General features: G+C 42.0%; 1 protein-coding gene and 1 non-coding gene across 2 annotated transcripts in view; both read right to left on the minus strand.

Moving 5' to 3' along the window:
- SNTB1 (syntrophin beta 1) overlaps window positions 1-14458 on the minus strand; it is a 240483-nt gene that overhangs the window by 38723 nt on the left and 187302 nt on the right. The gene's annotated exons all lie outside the window — the stretch shown is intronic.
- Window positions 11590-11694, minus strand: LOC121043275 (U6 spliceosomal RNA). The gene has a single exon (XR_005796767.1). It is a non-coding gene; the product is annotated as a U6 spliceosomal RNA (small nuclear RNA).

Consider the following 14458-nt stretch of genomic DNA (forward strand, 5'->3'; position numbering starts at 1 on the left):
AACCTAGGTGTCCACTGACAGATGAATGGATACAGAAGATGTAGTGTGTTTACACAATGGAATATTACTCAGCCATAGAAAGGGATGGGATCTTGTCATTGGTGACAACATGGATAGACCTAAAGAGCATAATATGATAAGTGAAATAAGTGATATGGAGAAAGACAAATAATATAAGAGTTCACTGATATGTGGAATCTAATATGACAAAACTCATCAAAGAATAGAAACATTCAAATACAGACTGGTGGTTGTCAGATAAGAGGGGGATGGGAGGATGGGTGAACTAGGTAGAGAGGAGTCAAAGGGAAAAACTTGCAGCTATAACATAAACAAGTCACAGGGATTCAAGTACAGCATAGGGAATATAGCCAATAATATTGTAATAACTTTGTATGGTGACTGGCGGTAACTGCACTCACCATGGTGATCATTTAGTAATTTATATAATTGTTGAATCACTATGTTCTACATCTAAAAGTAATATAATACTGTATGTCCACTATACGTTGATTAAAAGAAAATATCAGATATTCTGATCGCCACATCAAGTAAGAATAAACGAATATCAAACAAAAGACGTAAGTAAGCTTGGGCAAGAATTCCTTGCCTTCACGGGTCTAATGTCCTCCCTGGTGGGAGAATCGGCTAAGACAAAGTTATTGCTAACAGCCCCTCCAACTTGAAAATCAGATCATCTTTTTCAGTTCAAAATTCCTGGCTACTAGGCTGGGACCGCTTTAGTTACTAGGACCCTTGCTTTATGCATCTCCTTTGTTCCGCGGGCTCTGTTCACAGGGGCAACAAACAATGTATGGGTCTTTTTTTCTCTGCTTGTGCCAAGTCACTCTTCCTAACATGCTTATTTTCTAACTCCTACTTGAACACAGGGGTGGCAGGGACAGCTCAGAGGCTTTGGAGCCAAACGGCAATGTCTTCAAAATCTGGCTTTGCCACTTCTCAGCTGCGGGATTTGAACTGCTATAAGCATTTGTTCACTGATGTGTAACATGCCGATCGTGGCCTCCTGTGCATATTTTATGAGGATTAAATGAGAGAACGTATATAAAGCACTTCCCATATGGCAGATACTGGAAATGTTAAACCAGCCCCATCACATACCTCACACAGCTACCCTGCTAGGGAGGAAGGTCTGGAGACAAGGTGAGTGACTAATAGGATAAATCAAGTTTACAGAGGAAGAAGGTCAAGCACAACTTTTGTTTTGGAGATCATGGCTATCTTGGCAACTTTTTACTTTAAGCCTTTTCACTTCAGATTGCTAGGAACTTAGAACAAAGGACCAGATACCAGGGTAATAATAATTAGCAGTTACCAACTTCCAAATGCTTCACAAACATTAGGTAATTAATCCCTGCACCAACTCTCAGAGAGGCAGATAAGGATCCCCGCCAGTTCACCAAAAGGAGAGGAACAAGTTTCAATGCAGCCAGAGGAACACAGGGAACACGGTACAAAGTCACAACCTGCAGCCTTCTTCTGGCTGGCCCTGAACAACCCCAGGACCCAGCAATCGGGAACCTGGCGGGACACCCACACCTGGATGCAGAGCAGGATGGAAAGGAAGAGAAGGCAGAGAATGGGAAAGAGGACTAGAAGGCAAGTTCAGAAACAGAGCTCTGCAGGGGCCTTAGCTCCCCTGGACTCGCTGCTCTCCTCTCATGCAACTCCCAAATTGTCTGGCACCCGGATCACGTGGCGAATTCATGGGTGGCTTAAAGTGGGGGAGCAGACTGAATGATCCACCCTGTTTGGTGGATGTCAAGACAATGAGGAAGAGTGTTAGAGCACGCTGAAGGAAAATAAGGAAAGAGAAATATGGTTTGGCTGCAGGACACGTAGGGAGGGTATCATTTTTATACGTCGACATTCCCAATAGCCGCAGTCCCCAATTTCAAATTTGCTCCCTCCTGCCAAATTCTGAAACTGGCTCTGGAATTCTATAAGCCATATATAATAAAGCCCCAGACTCAGGGTTCATGATTAGAAGTCTCACCAGAGTCAATGTACAAGTTAGCATGGTGGGACTTTGGTGCTTGGGTTACAGAGAAATCACCTCGGGGGTCAGCAGGACCATGCTCCCTATACAGGTTCTAGGGAAGAATCCTCCCCTGCCTTTTACAGGTTCTGGTAGCCACCAGTATTTCTAGAAGCTGTGTTAGTCCAATCTCTGCTTCCATTGTCACACAGACTTCTTTCTACACGTCTTTATGTGGCCTTGTCATCGGGACACCTGCCACCGAATTTAGAGCCCACCCAATTCCAGTATGAACTCAACTAATTACATCTGCAAAGACGATATTTCCAAATCAGGTCACCTTCTGAGGTCCCAAATGGACATGAATTGGGGTCAGGGGAGTGTGGGGTAAAGACAAGAAACTAATCATAAGAAAATGGCAAGAACCCACTATATTTTCAGTTAGTTTTCCAGGGTTTTTTTTTTTTTTTCTCTTTGAACATTTGCAAACATGGAGTGAATTTTTTTTTGAAAGTTATCTTATTTACTGAGCATGCAGAAGGTCAGATGCTAATGTACTCTAACAGAACCCTTTGATGACTCTATTAAAAGTAATGCCTCGGTCTCTAGGACTTCATAATGAAGTCAACCTTAGGGCAGATCACATGTATCCAAAGAGATAAGTACAGAGCTAAGGTTTTAAATCTCCTTTCATCATACAGCATCATGGAAAGATGAGGCAGAAAGCCCATGAAGGTCTAGTCCCCATCAAGGCACAGAGCATTTCAACCACATGAACCTGGCCTTTCAATTGTTTTGCTTCATTTGCTTACTGCTAATGAGACAGCTCTTCAAAATGACAACATTCTAAGTATGATACATTCCAGGAAGTGATTCCCAGATCTCTTCTTGCTCGATAAAGATTGCTGGATTCTACTTGGATTACTCTGTATCTCAATGTCACTTTCAGTTCAGGCTACGTGTAATCAAGTTGGACTACTAAGCTGGAAGAACCAGATCCAGCTACCCAAGCCTGTGTCTCTTTAAGTTTAGGATGATTTTCTACCCTACACCCTTCTCTGCCTTTGAAAAGCAGAATGACAACCTTACTGGAGAACCCAACTACAGGAAGGAGGAGTACCACTCCATTTCTGCCCATTGCCTATGTCAATCTAATGAACTCCCCCTCCAAAGAAAGACATGCTGTGACTCTAATTGTTCAGATCTAGAGCTGCCACTGGGTCTTTTTAATAGCAGGCATTGTCACGTTCATCACAAGTAGGTGTCTGTGGTCACTACCCACTCATTGCGTTACCACCGTATCTGCATGGTAGAAACACGTACACTGGACTGGTCCTAGAGCAGACTGGCCATTTTGGTCCACACCATTAACACATTTCAATACCCAAGCACCCTAGCTTCAAAAGAGGTCAAAGGAGACAAGACACATCACTCTATGTTCTATATTATGCCCCATTTATCTGGGTTTGGCATTAATTAGGGCTTATTGGGTATTTATGTAACTATTAATAAATATGGTGGGGTTTTTTGTTTTTGTTTTCCACGAGTACATCATTCCCTCTCACTCTTGGTTGGGAACCCCAGAAAGGAGAAGGGGTGCATAGTAATTACACTATCCAAGTCCTACTCTGAACTATCTAATACTCAGCATTCTGGGAGAAAACCAGGCCATGAACTTGGGGCCCCAAGCTGGATTCTGCTATGTGTCCCCTTGTGTCCATTTTTAATAATTCTGCTTGTTATTTTTCCCTGCCTGCATTAGTTTTTGTTACTAGACAGTTTCTTCTCTTCTTCCTCCCAGAGAGGCCCTGGCCCCATGACCATTGACTAGTCTCACCTCTCTCACAACTACCTGGATCCAGACTAGCCTAACCTGTCAATCCCTTATCTCATTAGGGAGTCTATCTTGCCAACCATTCTGTGTAGAGTCAGAAGATTTATTTGTCTCCTTCCTCAGTGCCTTGGCTCAACTGAAAACACCCTAGGTTTCCCCCCAGGACATGCGACTTCTATTGGACACTTCCTAACACCAGCTGTTTGAAGTGGAGACCTGTTGTCTGTATGAAAATAAATTACTTACAGTGCTTCATGTGGGTTTGTTCTTTTGAACCTGTAAACATTCCCTTTTGTCTTATTTACTTGTGTGCTCAGCTCAACCTCTTCTGAGAAAAGTCCAAAAGTGAATTTCAACTCCATGCCTTGTCTGAATTATACAATTATAATTGAGTAAGGTTGAAATTGTTTGGGATTTACTCTATCTTTGGGTCTCAAAACCAGTAGTAAGTTAGAAGGAGCACTTAGAAGAGCAAGGTTTAGAGAGAACGTGACATGGTAGATTTTGAGCTTTTTAAATCTGACAGTTTAAAAATCTACATGACAGGAAAGAATGCTCCCTTATTAAGGGAGGCTATGCTGAAGGAGTAAACATGTATTGAGAGCTTACTCTGTGATAAGAAGGACTGTGGATTCCATTGTGTCTCCCCCTCCTCCAAATTCAGGTGATTCAGCCCTAACCTCCAATATCACAGAACGTGACCATTTTGGGAAATATGGTCATTGCGGATGTAGTTAGTTGAGATAAAGTCATACTGGAATACAACAGACCTTAAGCCAATACGGCTGGTGTGCTTATAAAAGGGGAAATTTGGCCACAGGCACACACACACGGGGAGAAAGTGACATGAACATGAAGGCCAAGCTAGGGGTGATGTATTTACAAGCCCCAGAATGCCAAAGATTGCCAGCAAACCACCAGAAGCGAGGAGAGAGGCATAAAGCAGATTCTCCCTCACAGCCCTCAGAAGCAAGGAACTCTGGTGCTGCCTGATTTGTGAGTTTCTAGCATCTGGAACCATGAGACAATACACTGCTGTTGTCTAATCCACCACTTTGTTGTAGTTTGTTACTGGAGCCTTAGGAAATACTACACGCACCATGCTAGTTTCACCTCCCTTAATCCTTTTGACACTTTGAGGCATTTATTATCATCTCCATTTTACAGAAGAAGAAACTGTGGTTCAGAGAAGCCAGGCACTAGCCAATGTTACATAATGATAGTTATAAAGCCACTTATGTGCCTTCCTGACCTCAAAGCTGTGATATTTTCAGACCACAAAGCTGCTGCTCATAAGAAAGGAAAAGGGGGATGATGTGGGGGCATGAGGGCAAAGGTGGGAGGACAGACGGCTGGGGACTCAGCTGTAATGTCTCCCGTGGACTGAGGTGCACAGTGTCCAGCTATGTGCAACTCTGCAGCTGACTAGGTTGCCCACTGGGCAACTTACTTCTCGCCCTTCTTTCCCACCTCCTGGCACGGGCCCTCACTCAGGCCAGACATCGGTTCAGGGCAAGCTCGGAGTAATCAAAGCTCTTTATTCCCCAAGTCTCACATCTGATTAAAATAATTCAAGACTAAGTTGTAAATGACTCATAACCCTTAATATGTCTTTCCACTAAGGGATATTTCTATTTATAACGAGTAGCTGGGACAAAATTAGTCTCCTGTGTTACTCTTCATTGCACAATTGAAGGGCTAGTAAGTGAAACAGGGTTTGGTTTCTAAAGGCAGCAAAATATTCCATTACACCGTAAATTTAATTTGCATGTTTTTGTTATTTTAGCAAACTCTATTCTTCGCTGATGGTGCTCACTCCAGCACAAATATCTGACAGTTCTAAGTCCAACTTAATGTGCCGTGCAGTTTTAAATCAACCATGTATCCTGTGTTCAGCAACATATAACAGAGTACAGTAGGCTAAAAATTAGCATCCGGATATCTGTAACTATCAAACTTTCCTGGATATTTGAAACATTAGGAAGTGGTTCCTGACCCTTCCAGCTCATGGCCTAGAAACCCCTAGATTCAAACAAATAATCGTGGCATTAACAATAAAATCTTCTAGACAAGGAGTCACAAATTTGGAGACTACAGAGGACCGGATATAAGAAAACAACAACAACAACAACAACAACAACAACAACCCATATCCCACTCTTTGGGGAGCTTGTTTTTAGCATTAGCCTATCATTACCAGAAAAGATGGTAGGCATAGCATGGCCAAAAGAAACATTTCAAAAGAACCCATCAGTTTGTATTAAAAAAAATTTTTTTAACATTTACTTATTTTTGAGAGAGAGAGCACGAGCAGGGGGTGGAGAAGAGAGAGAAGGAGACACAGAATCTGAAGCAGGCTCCAGGCTCTGATCTGTCAGTACAGAGCTCAGCGCAGGGCTTTAACTCACGGGCCGCGAGATCACAGCCTGAGCCAAAGTAGGACACTTAACCAACTGAGCCACCTGGACGCCCCAAGTTGTATTTTAAATATAAATTCTCCCTATTTTTTTTAAAGTTAGTGTATTAGTTTCTTATCACTTCCCTAAGGAATCACCACAAAGCTGGTATTTATTCTCATACAGTCTGGAAATCAGAAGTCCTAAATCAAGGTGTTGGCATGGCTCCTGCCTTCTGGAGGCTCTAGGGGGAGAATCCATTTCCTTGCCTTTTCCAGCTTCTAGAAGCTTCCCTAATTCCTCCGTTCATGGCCCCCCATCACATTGCCTTTCCCCCCTGTGTTTCTGTCAGAGCATCACCTCCTCTTGAGTCTCACCCTCCTCTCTCTGTCTTAGAAGGACCCATGTGGTTAAACTGCCTCCTCTATAGATGATCCAGGATCATTTGCCATCTTGAGATTCTTAATTACATCTGCAAGGTCCTTTTTCCCATCCACTTAAGACATGTCTATAGGTTCGGAGAATTAGGATATGAACATCGTTGGGAGGCCATTATTCTGCTTACCTCAGTTGGCAATTGATTCAAGTTAGAAAAATAACATACAGAGTGAAGTGATACGAAGTTTGGCACTTCTTTAAAAATCTCCACATGTCTTTTTCCCCCCGCCCAACCCTCAAAATGGGTAAACAGACAAAACAAGATGGACAATGATAAAAATTGGGTTATGTGCACCTGGAGGTTCATTGTTGTTTTCCACTATTTCTATGGAAAAAAGTTGAATTCCTCTAATAAAAATTTTAAAAACTAAGCAATATGGAGACTGAGAAAATACACCTGCAAGCGAGCTAGGCATGGCCCCAGACTGCCAGCCTGCTGTCACATAATGAGCACCTACTTGAGAAATACACAAGGACACAATGCCTGCAAATGGATTCACAGAACTCACATGCAGGTTCCACACATGCCTTGTGCTCCTCAAGGGCCCCAACATTCTGCTGATGTGTAAATGTGACCTGAATTAACTGAAGGCTGGGGTATAACAGGGAGTATAAGCTGTTGAGACACACTGGCTAAGAGCAACCTCCATTCCATCCTCAAAACATGTGTGTGTGTGTGTGTGTGTGTGTGTGTGTGTGTGTGTGTGTGTGTGTGTTTACTCATCGTTCCCTAGCTGGTGGCTCTCTTGAAGAAATACCATCTTTGTCTCTATAGGAAAGGTGTATATCAAGGAAAAAAAAAAGTGGGCATCTAGTGCAGGTGATTCAGTGAAGGGTCAAGGAAAGATATAAGCTAGTGATCTCTCTTGGAAAGCTGAAGTTTACTGGAGAAATTTTTATACAGTGGGCTTCAAGATTTGGGGACTCTCAATGTTTCTGAAACACAGCTCTCACAAATGACAAAGGTCTCCATAATAATCCTCTGCCTCTAACATGCTACCTATTTCTTCCCCTTACTTATTCCCCCTAACTTTTGAAAAATCACCCTCTGCAAATTCTGATCTTGTGTGGGATGACTGTCCTGAGGGGCTTATGGTTCCATAGTTTATCTATGTATCCAGGGTATCCACATAATGCCCGGAATATAATGTGTGTTCCATAGACTCTGGATGAACTCTGAATGACTGGAGCCATACCCAGATAAACACTATAAACTGTCACTATCCAGCATTGTTTAAAGAGCCCAGACACCCATGATCTATGTGTCTCTCATGGACTTTCTTCATCCACCCAGGGCTCCAATTCCCTGTTCTTTTCACAAGGAGGGAGCTGTCCAGATTCAGCTTCCAGAAATGGATGAAAGGCTGCTTCTAATCTGTGACACTCACAGATAATTAAATTAGACTCTTCTCAGTCTGGTGGGGAAAGCTATTTTATATTTTCATTAACTCCAAAGGGCCATTTCAATTACAGTCCCTGTTTGGTAAACAAGTTATCTTTGACTTACAGCCTTTACTTCTCTAATGCCTAGGAAATATGCCCTTTAAAGGGATGCTGATGTGCTGCAGAAATTTCATAATTTGGTAAAAAAGTTATCTTTTGAAAGGCAGTTGACATTATCATTAAATCCAAAAGGAGCAAGTTCTTAAAAGAAAAAAAAAGGATCTGCTTCAGCATCTTCCATTTTGTTTTCCCAGGGTGTGTCTGTGGGTTCCTTTGTTGATTTTCTCATTTATTTTTCCTTCAAAGGAGAAAGCCAAGAGTGCTTTGAAGGAGGAAGACTGTTAAAACATAGGGAGTATCTGGCTTCAACACCATGTCAGCATTATCTAAAGTCATGCCCTGGTTCTAACAGCTATTCAATAATGTCAGACTCCATAACTCTATTTACTTTATGAAAGAAATATCAACATGTTTGCTTTCAGTTGGATTTATCAAATTTCCAAGACTAAACAAACAAAAGCAAAAACGAATTTATTTTGGAGATATCTCAACATTTGTGTGACCAAGGACCAAGTGATAAATTCCAAAATCTACTTATCCTACTTTAGTTTAAATGCCTTCATAACTGCCCCAACTAGGAAGATTCTTTTTTTTTTTTTTTTTCTCCTCTGACCTCCTAGAAGCAAAGAGGCAATGTAGTATTAAGAACATAAATCTTGCTGCCAAACAGTTCTGGTCTGCATGTCAGCTCAGCTACTCACAGTGTGATCTTGAATGAGTTACTTATCTTCCCCATGCTTCAATTTCCTCATCTGTAAAATGGGGGTAATAAAAGTCCCTCTCCCGTAAGACCATTAGGAAGATGGAATCAGATAATGTGTATAAATGGCTTATAGTACTGTGCCCAGCAAAGATCAAATTTTCAAAATGAGGGTTTCTCAAAATTTGGTCTGCATGTAACCTGCATCAGAATCAGCTGGGCTGCTAGCTCTAAGACCCAGTTATTCAAAAGTGCTAGGGGTGGCAGCAGGAACCTGCACTTAGAGCAAGGACCCCGAATAAGTCTTACATGTACTATTGCTAGAGAACAACTACAATGAGTGTTAATTACCATTGCCATGATACCATAATGTATACAACACTTGTTCTCCACTAGTGATTTCTAAAGGCCACTACCCTTGGATTCCCTGCCTTGATATCACTGTGGCACTCGGTAAAAATACAGATTCTTAAATCCCAAATCCACTGAATCCCGGTATCTAGAGATTGAGACTACACATCTCTATTTTTGCAACTTCTCTGGAGACTCTGATACACAGCCTGCTTCGGGATTCGCTGGCCCACACAACTCATTCTGACTGGCTCAAAGCCCTTTATTTTTTAACCATTTAGCCATGTCTATGATAAATGTTGGTTGTAGAAATCGGCTGACCCGAAGACAGGTGTGTCTGCCCAAGTATACCTCTGAGCTATGAGGGGCTCTGCTCAGGGATTATCTCTCCTCATTTCTTCCTAATGTGACATCCATGAATATGTGCTTCCTGGATAGTTTTTCCAAACTTTAGTCACCCATGTACCATTTTCATGAATTTCTTTGGTTCCACTTGTACTTTTATGGGATTGACTGCTAGCCTCTCATCCGATATCTATTCTTTTTCTTTTTTTATTATTTTTTTTTAAATTTTTTTTTCCAACGTTTATTTATTTTTGGGACAGAGAGAGACAGAGCATGAACGGGCGAGGGGCAGAGAGAGAGGGAGACACAGAATCGGAAACAGGCTCCAGGCTCTGAGCCATCAGCCCAGAGCCCGACGCGGGGCTCGAACTCACGGACCGCGAGATCGTGACCTGGCTGAAGTCGGACGCTTAACCGACTGCGCCACCCAGGCGCCCCTATTCTTTTTCTTTTAAGTAAGAGGACTCCATAATTATTAGGAGTGACAATGTGTCCAGTTACAAAATTCTATTTCTGAGACCCACATTATCCTTCATGTCATCCCCCGCCCCACCAACCCCCCCCCCCCCCCCCCGCCAATGATCCCAACATAGACATGTCACCTGCCTTCACCCATTAGGCTTATTTACATATTCAACTTGACACTCATTTGGTTGGATGGCATATACAGACATGTCCTGCACTGAACAGGTCTCTTTCAGGTCTGCTGGTGTGCTCTTTGTAGCTGTCCAACAGGAGACAATATAAATGTTATTTCTGAGCAGAAAAGTAACTGTGAAAACAGGGCGACATGTTTTCCCTTCTCTTTCCAGTCTTCTGTTTTCTTCCTCAGATTTCCCTTCTGCAATGCACAATATATTTGTGGCCAACATGCTCCTTTCTGGAGTAAAAGAACCACAAGGAAAATTCCAAAGCCATCTGAATGTTCTACGAAAGCCCAGCAGAACTAAATGAGACATAAGAAGGCAGTGTTTCGAATGTAGTGCCATGTCTAGTGTTGAAATCCGTCCAGGTATGAACATTTTCAGGAGATCTTGGACCTTTTACAAAGGCTTTTACTTATACAAAATTACCTATATACTAATTAAGTAGGACATCTAACTTCAGATATATAAAACGGTAAATATAGTAGACTATTAAGAACCTAAAAAAAAAAAAGTGGCTTTCTGAAAAAAATGTTTTTGCCATTTTTTTTCCTGTCCTGCTTTCAGAACACATTCATTTGTTCAATAAACATTTATTTAGTGTAACTTGTGTGCTGGGTACTGTGCTCAGTGCCTCGGTGCTATTTAATGGTAGTAAAACCCGGACAAGTCAGGAAAGGAAGAATAAATAAGCAGCAAATATAAAAAAGTAACTTTGGCAAGTCTTATAAAGAAACAAAATAGGTTAATATGATTTAAATATGCTACAAAATGTAACAGAAATTAGGAACAGTTCAATTGCTGTCCTCTGACAGTTCAAGGTTCTAGCTCTGTGGAGAATTTTTTTTAGTCTAAATTTTGGCTTCCACAATATTAATTATCCATTAGGGTCACTTGCAAAAGTACTAAGCATTTACTTAATGTTTCTAATATAGGGATAAAAAGGTATTTTTAATGTTTATTTATTTTTTTATTTTATTTGTTTATCTTTCATGAAATTTATTGTCAAATTGGTTTCCATACAACACCCAGTGCTCATCCCAACAGATGCCCTCCTCAATGCCCATCACCCACCCCCCTCTCCCTCCCACCCCCCATCAACCCTCAGTTTATTCTCAGTTTTTAAGAGTCTCTTATGATTTGGCTCCCTCCCTAACTTTTTTTTTCCTTCCTCTCCCCCATGGTCTTCTGTTAAGTTTCTCAGGATCCACCTAAGAGTGAACACATATGGTATCTGTCTTTCTCTGTATGACTTATTTCACTTAGCACAACACTCTCCAGTTCCATCCACGTTGCTACAAAAGGCCATATTTCATTCTTTCTCATTGCCATGTAGTATTCGATTGTGTATATAAACCACAACTTCTTTATCCATTCATAAAAATATGGAACGCTTCACGAATTTGTAGGTCATCCTTGCGCAAGGGCTACGCTAATATTCTCTGTATCGTTCCGATTTCAGTATATGTGCTGCCGAAGTGAGCCTGGGATAAAAAGTTTTAAAGGACTGTATTTACTTGGATTTAATCATCTACAGTCTTTGAGAATATGTACTCAGCAAGCTTGGAGTCTACCAAATATTTTTAAAACTTGGAATCTGCAAAATAATATGGTAATTCTTTTAATGGATGGATGGCTATCCATCCATTTATTCAACTACATAAGAAACGCTTACCCAATTCCTGCCGGGGTCAGGCTTCAGGGACTACAAAATGATTAAGACTTCACTCTTACATCTGAGGGATTCATAATCTCAATCACATAAGAGTAGGTGACTGGAAGTGCTGGAAGAGGAAATGTTCTGGGAGTTCCAAGGAGGGAGACATTGATGCTGCCTCCTAAAAGGAGGGTTGTGATGGAGGAGAGGACATTTGTCCTGGAGTGGCAGCTGGGACTCTCCTAGTCACAGAAGAGGAGGAGGAAGGTACAAGAGGAAAGTAGTGGCACGGGCAAAGCTTAGGAACAGAAATAATACATCCCGAGAATGTTTGCCAGCTCTATGGGGCAAGTGTGTTGGTTGAAGAGGAAAACAGACATCACAGGAAAGAACAGCAGCGATGTGTGGCCACCCTTTAATCCCCATACCGAGGTGTATTAAACCACTAACAGTTTTTTACAAAACACAACTTCCTGAAACCTACATGCTATGCTTACATCACACCCATGGTCCAGGGTCTCTCCTCTTAAGCCAGGCAGTCATACAGTCATTGGTCCTCAGAAGACTTTTGGTGAGAGTTGTCTCTCCTGTGCCTGGACCGCAAAGACTAGGCCAACAGCTGAACCAGGGAACAAAATAACCCCTTCGATCCTGCACAGTAGACCTGGTCTCATTAGAACTGTTTCTGTATCTCCATTACCTCCTGTTTTAGGTCCCGTGTCCTGGTTGTACTGCACGTGCATCCAGGAACCACCGTAAATGTTTTCCGTAACAAGGTCATGAATTCATGCCCTTTATAGGGTTGTGTCCCATGACTTTATCTGAGCCCTTGATTTTTTTTTTTTTTTTTTTTTTTTTTTTTGGCCATGTGGGATGGCTGAAGAAGAAGGCTGGCGGAAGAAAGGTGGGGAAGGCATCCAGCAATCCACAGAATTGGCTGTGATGCTGACAGAGATGCTGGCCCTGTGGCAAGAATCTGATCTACATTATTCTCGCTTCTCTCCCTTCTGATCCCTCACATCCCACTCTCTCTGTGTGCCTTTCTCAACTTGTAGCAGGATCCCTTACTTCTTTCCAAGGCGGAGCTCATGGCGCTAGCTCTACCCCATTAGCTACTTTTCACTAATGCTTTCCATGTTTAGCCAGTGCTTCCCACTCAGGCAACAACCTGGACTTTTGTGTGTCCCCCAAACTTGAAGCTCATTCCCTTTTGCTTTTCTTGGCCTCATAGATAAAGATTGTTTTTTATAGACTGGTCCTAGCACTGACCCTCAAATTAAACCCTCATGCCTAGAGGCGCCTGGGTGGCTTAGTCAGTTAAGCATCAGGTTATGAGCCCTCAGTGTGAGGGTTCAAGCCCCGCATTGGGCTCTGTGTTGACAGCTCGGATTCTGTGTATTCCTCTCTTTCTGCCCTTTCCCTGCTTGCGGTCTGTCTCCCTCTCTCAAAAATAAATAAACATTAAAAAAGAATTTTAAACGCTCATGCCCGTCTCAGCATTATTCCTACTGGAATGAGCTGTATGTTTTCATTTAACTCTTCTCCTGTAGCTCCAACTTCGCTCTGTGGTAACACCCACATTTTATTGAATGAGTATTCCAGCACTAGATATAAAGAGTTTTCTTTGTAAGAATTTCTTTGAATTTTAATTTAAACATATGGTACATTATCTCCTTGGTGGATCTGAGTATGTATTTTGCAATTGAGGCTATGGTTTCTTATAACTTCAGTGTGTTTAAGTTGCTTTAATAATAATGATATTTACATTTGTAAGTATTTACCAAACAACAGGCATTACTTTATTTAAAAAAAAAATTTTTTTTTCAACGTTTATTTATTTTTGGGGGACAGAGAGAAACAGAGCATGAACGGAGGAGGGGCAGAGAGAGAGGGAGACACAGAATCGGAAACAGGCTCCAGGCTCTGAGCCATCAGCCCAGAGCCCGACGCGGGGCTCGAACTCAGGGACCGCGAGATCGTGACCTGGCTGAAGTCGGACACTTAACCGACTGCGCCACCCAGGCGCCCCACAACAGGCATTACTTTATAAGCATTATCTTATTTAATCCTTAAACAATCCTGTGAGGTATGCAATTCCTATCCTCACTATAGAAGTCAGAGATCTTGAGGGCCACCTAGGTGGCTCAGTCGTCATCTGACGTCAGCTCAGGTCATGATCTCACAGTCTGTGAATTCGAGCCCCACATCAGGCTCTGTGCTGACAGCTCGAAGTCTGGAGCCTGCTTTGGATTCTGTGTATCCCTCTCTCTCTGCCCCTCCCCTGCTCATGTTCTGTCTCTCTCTGTGTCAAAAATAAATAAAAAATCATTTTAAAAAATTAAAAAAAAAGTCAGAGATCTTGAGTCCCATACCCAGTTTACACAACTATACTTTAGTGTTTGTTATGCCACAATTCTCTCTTGTTTGTTACTGGTGGACACACAAAGGAAGCTGGATCCCCAACACTTAGAATGCTTGGTATGGTCTAGGAAAGACCAAGTAGTAATATATTATAACAGGAAAATCCCTCCCTGGAAGAAGACCGCAGTTAGAGAATAGTTTCCCTCTATGTTCTTCCCCATTGGAAGCAG

This window comes from Herpailurus yagouaroundi, unplaced genomic scaffold (genome assembly GCF_014898765.1).
Source record: "Herpailurus yagouaroundi ecotype Mexico unplaced genomic scaffold, PumYag 186, whole genome shotgun sequence".
Classification (NCBI taxonomy): Eukaryota; Metazoa; Chordata; class Mammalia; order Carnivora; family Felidae; genus Herpailurus; species Herpailurus yagouaroundi.